The sequence below is a fragment of the Euprymna scolopes genome, chromosome 7 (assembly GCF_053919585.1).
Source record: "Euprymna scolopes isolate OS-2025 chromosome 7, ASM5391958v1, whole genome shotgun sequence".
Taxonomy (NCBI): domain Eukaryota; kingdom Metazoa; phylum Mollusca; class Cephalopoda; order Sepiida; family Sepiolidae; genus Euprymna; species Euprymna scolopes.
The window spans coordinates 95,703,261-95,717,714 of NC_136488.1; positions in this window are offsets into that span (position 1 = coordinate 95,703,261).

A 14,454-nucleotide genomic window follows, 5' to 3' on the forward strand; every position below is an offset into this window, starting at 1 on the left:
GCAGGCCAGAGGTTTAGTTGGCCAAAATGTGGTGAGACAACAACTATGGAAGGCAGTAATTACAGAGGATAAGTTACAAGACTCATCATTCCTATCATATAGCGATTAATCACCTGAAGAAGGCCAGAGGATGAGCTGGTCAAAATATGGTGAAACAATAATTATGAGAATAAGTCTGCAAAAAGAATGAATGCACATATTTTACTTTCTTTACTCATTTGTAATTTATTTGCGGAAAAAAATATTCAATAGAAATTATAAGTATTTTATGTTCTGTAATTATTGATTGTGAATAAAGTAAAGGGTTCTGTCCTTTATTTCCTGTCAATAAACAAAATGTTTGACCCCTTATTACTTTACTCACAGCCAATAATTATGGAAATTCAAATGCTTATCACTTAACTTAAATATTATTTAATATATGTCATAATTAGGTTGACACACCAGATCACCAAAGTTAAGCAACATTGAGCCTGGCCAGTACTAAATTGGTGATCATTTAGGAATACTAAGTACTGGATGCACTCTCTACTTATCTCTGCATTGTTTCCAGTTGCCCTGAACTTCTTGCCATTGGGAATCAGTGTTGATTCAAAGATGTGGTTGGAGATTGTGTAACTCTTGCTTCACAATTACACATTTAGGCACTTTTACAAAGGGTGTCCATTGTCTCTTGAAATTGAATGGAGGCCACCATTGTTTAATGCAGATAGGTCAAAAATGGGTAGGTCAAACAAAATAAATTGTTTTTGGATGAATTTCCCAACTGTATTTGCATTTAAATAGTAATATTTACCGTTAAGTCTTATTTATTTGTTATTGTAATGTTTTGTTCATTCAGAGAAGGGCAATATATAGAAATAAGCTCTTATTATTCATTTGTATCTATGTGCAATTAATAATATCCATTTTGGGGAGATATGTACAAACATTGGTTTTGAAAAATGTTTTCTAAATGTTTTTTTTTTTTTGTTTTTTTTTATTTAAATAAATTTTCATTGTGGACATTAAATGTTTTATACATCTCTGCAAAGTGAATGTTATTGTTGTTGCTGTGGGCGTGCAGGCTAGTACTAATCCAGGTAAACAGTGTTATAGTTAACAAAAAGCATATTTGCAAAACCATGTTATAAATATAATAGTACATGTCATGAGGGGGGGGGGCGTAAAGACCACAAATTGCTACCTGATAATTTGTTAAATATAGTTATATTTATAGTTTCTGGGTAAGTCCATTATTCTTTAAATAGGTATATCAGCTTACTCAATAACAATTATATTATTACAGTTTATTTCATGACTACTTGTGATTATTAAATGGACTAATATATTTATCTTTAATCCTGATCCAGCTCAGAATGAGTAAAATGTTGACTATAACAGATGAGAAATGAGACCTTTCTCATAAAAAGATTTTCATTTTTTTTTTCTATCTACTTGATAATTATTTCATTGTAAAATGTGAACTGCTGCTGCTGCAGATGTTGTTTATTTGTTTTGTTAAATTTTTATTGCTTTATATTTATTAATGTTGAATATTCATACTTGAAGGCAACTGTTATATTGTTTTGTTTGTCCTTTTTACTTTTTGGACCATGTGTATTTTTAGTATTATAATTATGTTATAACGGTTGAAGGGAACAGATTTAGTATCATGCCATTATTTAACATTACTTGTGCTTTTTGAAACATTAAAGAAATACATTTTCAAATGGACTTTTTTCCAGAATAACATTTTTTTGCCATTAAAAAAAAACATACAAACCCATTTACATTTACTTAAAAAAAAATATATTTTGGTTGTGAAGTCAAGTTCTCTTATTGTTAGCTTTATAGACATTCCACATTTCAGATCAAAAGATTTTATTATGAGACTTTGTGTCAGTGATTTCAATTGCAACTTGCAAATCAGCAGGTTGACGGTATGACTGTCAATTATTTGGCTCATCTACATCAAGTTATGTATATGTGAAAAAAAAATACATTTTCAAATTTTCATTTTTTTTTTTTTTTTTTTTTTTTTTTTTTTTTTTTTTACTGTAATATTCTAATCCTGTTTGATTGCATAGCCTCTAAAGATGAAACTGTCATTGAAATAAGTTTTGCTTGACATAATTATTTAGGTCAGAATCAATAATTATATATAATTTTAATTATGCTATAACAGCAGCTGAAAATAACATAATATGCTGATATCTAGCATCACTCACACCCAATGCCTTCCTAAACATAAAACATATTTTAAAATTGCCTTTTTTTTTTTCTTTTTCTTGCCAAGATGAGGATAAAGGTTAATGAAATGAGAATGATTGCCAAATGAAATATGAAAAATACAAACCTATTTATATTTAACTTAAACAAAAACTGCATGTCTGTAAAGAATGAGAAATTAAAAACAATGAGATACATGACTTCAAGCTTTTTTATTAGTCTATACGGCTCATGGTTGGACATTTTTGAAGAATTTTAAGATATCTCTCTTAATTTCTATTTGGGGGGGGGTGATAAATTTCGAATGGCCTACATCCTTCCTCGGTCAGTAGAAATTTAATACATTTAAATACAAAGGTTTATATCACACATATCTGTTTATAAACAAGCTTCAATTTAAAAAGCTATAAATATTTTAAGATTTTTAATGAAAGAAATATTCTGACTCCAAATAATTTTTTTTTTTTTTTTTTTTTTTTTTGGCAAGACACTCAAGTAATGTAAAAATAATGTAATGTTAAGCGTGTTCCTTTAACTGCTAATAAAATAAGGATTGCTGGAAATACACTGGGTTTATTTATTTATTTTTTTTCTGAATGAGAAGTTACAGGGGCATGAATAAATGTCATGATTTGCTCTTTAGGTCAATTTGGGATTTAAATGATTTTTGTTTGAACGAAACCAAGACAATCCATAAAAGAAATAGCATTATTATCTGTCAAAGAGTTTATGTATTCAGGTGAATTTGGAATTTTGTGTGTACATGCTAGCCTCCACAACACTCAAGCAAACTTGGTCTAAATTCAGGTTATGGTCTATTTTACAACTGATTTAATTTTGGGATGAAGTTCAATGCCATAGAAAAGGTAAAACAATAAATATATGCCTAGTGAAACAAGGCACTCAGAATATGGCAGGTGTCTTATGAAGAGAATTCAATTGTTTACATGTCTCTTTATGGTTTTCAATCAATTAATTTTCTGAGCATGTATGGGGTTAGACACTGATGATGCAAATTCTAAGTGTTGTCGCACCATAGCTGTATATAGTTTTAAATACATAGCTGGAGTGTAGCTAAGAAAGTTCTTAAGTGGTGCTAAGATACTCTGCATTTTTTACAATTTTAGTACTGAGCTTTGTCTTGCACTTATCACTGACAGTAATGTCGAGATTGTGTTTACAAGAAAACTATTTAATATTTTTTACACATTTCTATGGTTTCCAGACGGTCAATAGTCTGGTTGGCTGGCTTAGTGGTTCTTTTTTTATTGTGGTGTACAGATGTAGACATCTTCCATATTGGTGGTTCTGCATGCATGATTGATCTCATATCAGATTTTCAATTCGATCAGTTCATGGGGTCAAAATTATCCATGCACAAAGCAGAATTGTTATCATTGATAACGTTGCACCAAATTTTCTTGGATCTGCTAGGTTGGCAGCCACCATTCAAGGATAGTTCCAAGTTTTACATGATGACCACTAAAATGTAGACAACAAATGAGCTACCTCCAAATATGTTCCACATCACACTTTTTCCAGCTAATCACACTAGCATCCACCATCAATTGTACTCTATAACCCATTGAAAACTGTTATCACGGCATACCCAAAAATCCTATACACAACTAATCACATTGACATACTAGTTCTTATTAAATTGCCAAAGTTAAACAATGTTCAGCCTAATCAATACCAGATGGGAATAGGAGGATGTTGACACCGTTGTTATGTCCCCTGACTTGGATATACATTGGGAACCTCGTATTCCCTTATCACTCTACAAAGGAAACCAGTTCAACTTGCTAGTGTGAATTCTGCTGGTTAGCATACACACATAAACACCCAAAATCCTTTAATCACTAAGGAATACACAACAATTTACTAAATATTATGGCTATTCTTTTCTTGATTGTTAAATTTGGTTTGATCATAAAATATTGCACCTTCTGAAATATTGTCAAAGAGTTACATATTAAGCAAAGATTGTTAAAAATAACATTGCTCTGTTTGATTATCTCTTTTGTTTTTTTGTTTTTTTTTGTCTAATCTTAAATAAAAATGATGCAATACATTTTCAATTTTTCACAAAATCTTATTGGGTGAGAAAAGCATTTTTTTGGATTTTCACACACAAAAAAAATAAAAATGGGAAAAAATTAAAAAAGTATAATTAAAACAGAAGTTGTTATTTTTAACTATGTTTACTTAAATGAAAAAGTTCTGCCTAAATATATATATATATATATATATATATATATATATATATATATATATGTCTCTTCTAAATGCTTTTGTTTTATCTTAAACACTGTTTTAATTTAATAAAGTTGTGCATCTAGGGGGAAAAAATTCCTTGGATCTTAATATTGTATTTTCCAATCTTTGTTGTCATGTGATGTAGTTATTAAAGGTTGAGATGATTTTATCATTCGAGATTTGTGTTCCATGCACCGACACTACAAATCATGACTTTTTATAGTTTATCTTTTTTTTTTTTTTCTTTTTTGTTAAAACATAAATTCTTATATTTCTACCTTTTTTAATATATTTTTGTTTTTCTCAATTTTCTCTTTAGAATCTTATAGATAAAACAGATTTTATAAAAATGTGTTTTGTAAATTTTACGTATTGCTTAAAGCAAATTTGTTATTTTTTTTAATTTCCAATTGTGATATGAAAATATGATTTTTAAAGAGATATTTTTCTTTTCATTGTACAAACTGTTAAAATCTAAATATATTAATTTTGTTTTTCAATGTTTGTTTTCAATTTTTTCTTTCAAACTTAGACACTTTAAAAATGATTTCAACAAAGTGTGAACTTTATTTCTTTTACTTTTTTTTTTCTTTTCTTTTATTTTCATTTGTTATTTTTGGAGTTATTTTTTATTTGATATGTCCATGATGGGGAAGGTGCTTTCATACTCGGTATGGTAGTTTTGTGTGAAGCTGTTCAGCTTTTGACTAGTTGTAAATTGTATTATTTTATGAATGAGTCCGTATCAAGGAGAGGTAGCTTGGATTAATATTGGATTATGTTTTACCAGCTCCCTCCACCCCCCAAAAAAGCATCTGCAAAACTGGTCAATCTTTTTACACAGACTCGTGTTTACCTATGATAATGGTCACAGTCAACTTCCATGTACGTGAATGTGATATTAAACAGAAAATGGGCATCTCAAACGATATTTAAAAATATATATGTACTGAATTAATATTACCAATACTACAAATTATCTTGTCTTATAAATAATGATTTATATAACCCCTTTTTGAGTTAAGGGGACGTTTTGTGTGTGTATGTGTTTGTATTCAATGTCCATACTTTTCTAAGTAATAATAAAAAATTAATAATTGAGCAGGTCATCTATTGGATGTCAGGAAACGCTTCCAGGTAAGATCTGTCTTCCAAGATTTTCTTGGAAAACAGTTTTTGTGATAAGAGCTATTTTATATGTAAGTACCTCCTCAGGATAACAATCTAAAAAAATACTAATTTTTCAATTCCAGCCCTTATACAAGGAATTCTCCTACCCTGTATCCTTAACTATAACAGTAAGCACAATATATGTAGACAGCTGTGTTTGTGTATAAGGTTCATTTCTAAACTAATTGATCATAATGAATTTTGGAACATATCTGGTAGATGTAATTGATCAAAAAGTTGATAGTAATAGGATTATTATTTTAGGATAAATCATGTATATATAAACATATCTAACTTCATAAAGATATAGATATTTATTTATGACAAATAAACTAGACTCATGGCAGAAATTATCAGCTTAATTAGTCATGAATATATTTTCATATTACTAAGCTCTACTCATGTATTGAACACTGTTGAAATCAATACTGAATATATTATATACACACACACACACACACTAGAATTTTTCTTTTTCATTGGCTTGTATTTACTTAAAAGAATTAATTTAGTAATACTGTGCTGTAATTATACACTATCAAATGACAACATACAATATATTTTGGTTGGTTTGGATTATGACTTAGTAAAACTGTTCGGTTGTGCCAGAATCAAGAACACTATAAGGGTACTTCATTCATAGGCTTCCTGTAATGTCTTCCTTTGGACAATGTGATAATTACTCTGCTACAGACGTGAATTTTAGTTTGAATATATATATAAAACATTGTACAGCATGACGCTGCTGTGTTCTTTTGTGATAAGTCCTATTCTCAGTTCCGTCAAAGTGACTACGATAATGTACTCCATACTTTTTTTTTTTTTAACCTCTAGTTATTGATAATTCACTTTGTCATTTTTTTTTCTTTCTACATTTTGCTCAAATATATTTGCATCAACAAACAAAAAAAAATAGCAGGCTAGTGTTGTCCATGTGCTCTTCGAATTCTCGAGGCTTGCAAGATTAACCAATGTAGTTCTTTGTCGGACTTTTGGTTACAAAGAATACCTTCCATATTGTGATTACTTTATTCTTTCCTAACCGTTTTGGCATGACCGTTTTTATAGATTCCAAACGTTGTTCATACCAGTATGTCCTTGACAATCAGTCCGGCAGGTTGAGATATTGTTCTGTTCAGTTTCAGGAGGTCCACCTGCCAATTCTGTACTTTCTCTCTTTGAGAAGGAGCTAGTTTATTACTAATCGCCTGAAGCATGCCTATCGGCGAATACTGACGAGGCTACTCAGGCATTTCTTGGGAGGTCATAGTGCACTTCCTTTTGTGCACTGCCTTTTCAAAAATGCCTAACTGACCTTGTGTTTAATCACCTGGCGAGGAGGTAGATAAACGTTTGTGATATCTGACCTGTTAGCAGTGAATTCGCATCCATAGCCAAGTTACTAGAAGTGAGCAGTCATGTGATATTTTTATCCAAAAGAAGTTTGTTTGAAAAAAAAAAAAGTTTAAATAGGCACGGGTATCAATTTGTGTGTGTGTGTGTGTGTGTGTGTGTTTTATTTTATTTTTGTTTTTTTACTGGAATTAATTTGCTTATTATAGTACATGATCAGAAATATGTGGTGGTTCTATTGACACATTTTAAGAACTAGAATTGTCCATTTACGAACTATTGTGATATTGATGTTTTGTTATTAAATAACCAAAATATTTGAAAAGGATTTTTATGAAGTAAGGAATACATTTTCCTGTCTCAAGTATAAATTTCAATCATAATAAATTAAACACACAAAAAAAAAACAAAAAAAAACCTACGAATCAACAGAAAATTTTAATGACTAATTTGCATAAATACTTCCTCATTAATTTTTTCTTTCAAACTTAGACACTTTAAAAATGATTTCAACAAAGTGTTACTCGTTGGAGTTTTAATACAACTCATTATCAGTGATTGCACACTGATAATGACCAGTGGTGTTCCTTGGAGTATGAGTGACAAAAAGCCTTCCCAGATTTTCAGCATTCTCCACCTCTTTAATAGCCATTGCAAGTCATATTGCATTGTTGTAACAGCCGTTTACCAATAATTTCTCACTGGCAATGATCGTTGATCTACTCTGGAAGTTGAGTGGCAGTAAGCCTCCCCAAGCCTTCTCTGCACTTTTCCAGTAGAGGTCTGGCTGGTGTCTCTTTTCATCCTTCTTGATCCTTCATCACTGTTTTGTCTGATGTCGCCACATGTGTGTGTTGTTACTATTACCGCTACTACTAACATAGTTTTCTTGGTACATAAACTATATTCAATTTTGTAACAAGTATGTATTATAATACTAAAGAAGAAAAGTAAAACGCTTTTATATAAAATGTATTCAGCGATAAAATGGAAAAGTTCTGTTAAGGTTTAAATTTGAATATTGGCTAAAATGCTGATATAAACCATGATGCAAATCATTTTTTATTAAAATTTTTTTTTTTAACCTGAATCTTAAATTTTTTTCGGATACAATATCCTTTAGATTTTTATCCGAAACGATCAGAGACGAAATTTGTTCTATATTAGTTAAAAAAAATTATTTATTTATTTTATTTTTTTTTTTAATAATTAGTAAAGTTTTTATTTTTTTGTTTTTTAGTTTTTGCCTATCAACTGTGCTTTCTTGACGTTTATTCTTTTTAGAACACCACTGTTATTTTAATTTCCTTTTCTTTTTTTATCTGTTGATTTGATCCTAGGTATTTAATTGGAGATTCATATTGCTCTGTTTTCTTTACGCTACACAATTGCTTCTCAACACATCTAACGTTATGATACATTTAAATTAAATCGTAATCATTTTACAAGTGTATTTCGAAGCAGTTATGGTTTTTAGTGTACCGGAAGACCTATTTCACACTTAATTACAGCTCAATATGTCGGCCATCGGTCAAAAAATACTTGTTAAACAATAATTGTCGATTCAGTATACGTGTTCACCATAATATATACTTTGAGAGATTAATATTCTTAAGCCACTTTACAAAAATATTCCCAAGCCCAACCAGTGGACCATTGAACCCCACTTAGAGAACCTTTGCTTGAGAATAATACAATAACAGTATCTGGTTATTTCCTTTAAAAATACTTTGTGATGATGTAAATCCTTTTAAAAAAATGTTTTTCTTTAAAGTTAATAAACAAAATTGATATTTGAGGTAAAGGAAGACAGTTCTAGTGGGCTTAGATCAAGGTATAGTATCTGTTGTCTCGAGTGGCAATTCTCCCGGGTATTATCACCTCTTTTTGGAAAAAGTTGGTTTATTGTCTGAGGTGTTGTTATTTGTGAGGTTGTACCGTTTGGAGCGTACAGATATTTTTTTTGTTCCTAATCCAGGGTGTTCTTTTCTTGGGAGCTGGATTTTTCTCATTAAAAAAAAAAAAGAAAAAATGACATTGCGTCTAACTAGGGAAATAAGGAAATGGGGACAGTTCAGGCTGATCTCCAATTTCTAATCAAAGAGGAAACGGGTTTCAGTTTGTTTACTTAAATATAAAAAAAAGAATCTGTAACCGATTGTGCTGCTTGTGTTAGAGTGCTTTTTTTTTTCTTTTTTTTTTTTTTCCACTTTCTGTTCAATTAAGCTTCTTTGTTTTTAATTTGACTTTACTATTAGCTGTCTCACTATCTCTCTGGATCATTGCTAATTCATTGGCTAATGTAGCCGTAGTTGAATAAGTGCTACATTTGAATTTATTTTATGGGTCAACTGCAAAGAAAACTAATAAAGTCATTGGCAGGTTAAAAATTGTCTAAACTTAAATTTTTAAAAACTGTTTTGGTTCTTATCCAGAATTCAACCTAATTAAAAAAGCAAAAATACAGTAAAATCTTTATAATATATATGTACCCTTCATAGGACGAAAATATATTCCAAAAATCATGAAAATTTATAAAGTTTTTTTTATTTTGTTTGTTTTTAGCAATTGATATTCTATCAAAGCCATGATAAGGTTGATTTAAAATTTCGGTAGTTCGAATTGAGTTGTCTCCCTTTATTAAATATGGCAGATCACAACACACCATTCTTGTTTCCTGATAAAAATTATTTTAAAAAATAAATTTTAAAAAAATACTTGATCAATTTATGATTTTTGGAATATGACATTTTTGTTTCCTGATGGGTATATAATACATCATAAGGATTTTTCTTTATTTTTTTTTAAATTCTGAACTTAGACCATGTTCCTTTTTTATGTTTCAAACATGAACCTCTTTGTGTGTTTGTATTGCTCTACTTTTTGCAGTGGGGTTTGAAGAGGCCTCAATAATATATATAATAATATCCACTGCCAGTGTGAAGGCAGGAAGAACAGTGGGGATATAACAATATGAAGTTACATTCATATGCCGTTCAATCGACTCTACTCAATTCTACTCTTTATACTAAAAAAAAAGAAAGAAAATAGCATTGAGGAAATTCTTATCAAAAGTAATTTTAATATTTCATACACTGAGGGGTTTAAAAGGTATATATATTGTATGTGGGGATAGTAAATGATGAGTAAGTATGCTTGTATTTGAATATCTATTTTTGATTGGGAGAGTTTGAAAAAAAAAATGGAGAAAAGTATTTGAAAAAGAAATACGTTAAAATAAAATGACAGGTTATATATACCATTAATAGTTGGGCATTGGATTATCAGAAGATAATTACTTTTGTGTGTATGTATGTGTTGTGTTCTTGCTACAAAACTGAAGCTTGAATAACTTTTTTGTTTGTTTTTTTTTTAATTTTTTTCCTTTCTTTTTTATTTTTTCCAAAAATTTTAGCTCTTCGTGAGCATTCTGTTACAATTTATCAAAGTTTAATTTATTTGAAAAATAAAGTCTTTCGTCATATGTTGACATTTCATTTTTTTTCTTTAATTTTATTCATATACATACACACACACACACATATATATATATAAGGAAAAGGTTATATATATATATATATATATAATATATATATATGGGAAAGGTAGTTTGCTTTAAGCATTGCTGGTAAACAAATGTGTAAGAAGGCTGTTAGCAATATAGAATACCAGGATATTGAAGTGATATGACATATGAACAAAAACCGACAAATAGGCAAAGGTTGTATTTAGATTATAAATTTTCATATATGTATTTATCTTTATGGACTTAATATAATCGAAATGGTAAATGTCTTTGATAATTTAGAGAGGTACCTTTCTTTTTCAAAAAGGAAACGAACCAAAAGTAAACTGCAAAAAACCTGGTGGCTGGCCTGATTTCATATTCTTGTTCCATATTCAACATCTCGGTGTTATACATTGCTAACAACCTTCTCATACGCTTATATACATGAGGGAGTAAACATGAACTAATATTTCAGAAAAAAATAAGCTTATGGAATAGCAGATGAGCAAAACAGGCTAGAACACACACACATTATTGAAGCCGATCCAATTTGTTAAAATAAGCTTTAATATACAGAACTCAAAATTTTTCCCTAATACAACAACTTTCCCCTTCCTCTCACACTTCACTGTATAAAATGTTTAGTTCTGTTTAATAAAGTTCATTTTACCAAATAGATTATATTTATTCCTGCATAATAATTACAATGAATTTTTACAAAGATGTGGCACAAGGTCAAATTGGGTAAGGTTGGATGGTGGTTGTGTCATCCTTTTGGTATATTCTCTTAAACTAGTTCCAGTCACCACAATATCGCATTTGTATTTGTAAGACAATCCTACTTAAAGTTATCCCTGGGTTCCCATGTTTTTTATTTACAAAAAATATTTGTACAATGGCAATTCTATCAGTTGGGGGTGGATATTTCTGCTAAAAAACAGGCATTATTTACAGCAAAACTGAATAAAATGTAAGGTGGTTAGTAAAACTCTCTCCCAAATCGACCAGAATAGAAATGAGTTGCTCTCTGTTTTTCAGGGTCTTTCCACCACCGAATGGTTGAACAAATAGCCTGAAATATCTTGGTTCAGTTTTTTAATGATGTGTTTGTGTCCTTATTTCTACTAATGCGTTGTTTTGCTTATCCACTATTTTATAAACTAATTTTTAATATATATAAATGTGCGTGTTGGGGTTAGGTAGGAACAAGGTAATAATCGAAGAATAAACTAAATAGAACAAGGAAAATTAACACGACCCGCCTTTTATTGATTCAATATTTCGTTTTAGTTATGAAACATTTCCTGTTCTGTTTGCACTGTTCTTTGTCTATTGCCTTATTCTTTTCGATACCAACACATTTTCTATCCCTGTAAACAAACTTTCAGACATATACATATGTACACATGTATATGTAAAAATATATAATTTCTTTGTTACATTTTCATCTCGTGTCTCATAAAGGGGGACATGTCAGGTAAGTTGTAACTTAAAGAATTGTATCAGCTCTGTTATTTTCAATTATAATATTAAGCACTTGACAAAATGACATTTAAATTGGTTTTTAAAATGTTTCTATCCTCATTGTGAATTAAAAAAATATATTTTATACTTTTTTTTTTAGCTATTTTGAAGGGGGGAGGGCGATTGAACTTAATTTTATTTTTTCAAAAAATTTATTTAGTTCATGGGTCTGGAGATGGTGAAAGAATATAAAAAATTTAAAAATTGATTCAAAGATTCAAACCTATGCCACAGAAGAGGAGCTGTCTATCCAAGGCACTAATCCTGTATGAGTCTCATTTTTCACTTTGTTATATATTTTATTTATCTTCAACCTCGTGGACTAAATAAATTCTTTGTTTAGTGATATTATCTGCAAAAAAATAAATAAAACATTAGCCTGAATAAAATGCAGCATAATACATAAAATACTGTCGGAAATAATTTCCAATATTAAAACATTCGTTATTAGAGGAAACAAAAGCAAATTATTCAAGGAGTTGCAGTTTTCTGTAATTAATTTGTTCTTAACGAAAATATTCACACTTTCAAAATCTTGCTTGGTACTTAAATAACATTTTTGAAAGCAAAAAAATAGATTTTTCTTAAATTATTTTTAAAAGTTTAGCTTTCGGCATAAAAATGTTCTAAAAAAATATAGACGTTTTTTTTTTGTTTTGTTTTGTTTTTGTTTGTTTTTTTTTCCTGTTTTTAACATTTTTTGTTAGAGACGTATTAGTCTCTTGGAGCTAGGATTCTATGTGATGGAATCGACTATTGATTCCATCAAGATGTCTCTAAGAAAAAGTACAGAGGGGGGAAAAAAAATTATCTATCCTTTTGAGAAGGACGTTTTATGTCGAAAGCTCAGATTTTAAAACTTAATAATTAAAAAGAAGAGAAAATCCACGTTCATTTGGTTTCTCATTTTGTTTTTAATTTAATCCATAAAATATTTGCATGCGTTCCAATACAAATCTAATGAGAAAAAATGAATGACACACAGAAGTGGTCCCTTCTGCATTTTTCTTTGATATTTATTCTTTCTTTTCCAGGATGCGAGTAATTTACACGGTATATATTTATAAACAATATAATACAGATTCCAATGATTACATTTTTATGGATCAAGCTATCTTTATTTGGCTCTGCTTAGATTAAAGATAATGCTAGGTTTTAATAAAAACACGAAATTTGTTTTGAAAATAATGAACCCATAGAAATATTTGCAAATGTAAGTTTTTTTGTTTTTTTTTATGCTGTTCAGTTTTATTTTGTTTTGATTTTTTGGGTTTTTTTTTTTTTTTTTTGCTGAATCATCATTCTAAAAAATTCAGGATGAGTTTGTGTAACTACCTTGTTTGAATAGATGATGAAACAACAGTAAAGAATTAACCTCTTCACTGATAAAGATATAATCACTGAAATCTGTATTCTATCATTTATTTAGATACTTGCCCTGGAATTAAATTTTATCTCTTTAAGTTAAACTTTGAGACTTTACTGCAAATAATAAATATATACATAAACATGTTTATGAATATATGTACACATATTTTTTTTAGTTTATTTTTTAAAGAAGTATATTTTTGAAGTATATATTCCTTATAATATAGTACAATTTATTAATAAGCCCAGTGAAGATATATTTCTGACTATAGAGCATATATACTATTAAGTATACTAGTGACCAATTTTCCATCAAGAAAATGCACCACTGTAAGAATGGAAAAATATAAGCATTTGCATATATTATGAGTAAAATAATTTTTTTTTAATTTTAAATTAAATAAACTAAAATCATAATTGTGGACCGATTCTGTTTTTGATCATTGGAATGTAACATATATATGAATCTGTTTTTCTGGAAATATATAATATATCTACACTTAGAATATTCTAATAACTAAAATATGTATATGGTTATAAGGTTTGAATTTAAAATATTTTTTTATTTATCCCTATACGATAATTTCAACCATATTAAATAATGCATTTTAACATTTCCCATAAAATCAAGGTATGTTCAACCAGTCTCATTAGTGGGGGTTGATACATTACAAGACCACAAAATAAATAAATAACAATAAATGTTTGCTAACAATATCAATTGGTTTTATGGGAAATAAATAAAATAAAAAATTATGTATAATGTAATCTTGTCGAAATGACCGGATTTTTTTTAAGTGATTCCCTATAAATTATAACAGTAAAATTATTCCGATCAATTTTTGACTAACAAAGAAATAGACTGTCGCATTATTTTGGTGTGTTATTGTAATTCCATCTTAATCTACTGTTTTTTGTTTTTGTTTTTTTTTCTTAGCAAAATAAAATTGTAAAAATCATCATACTTTCATAAAATAATAACTGTAGTCAAGGATGACCCAAAGGCTCTCTTCACTTGCCAAGATATAGGGGAAGGCGCTACATTTTACTTTTTTACGTTT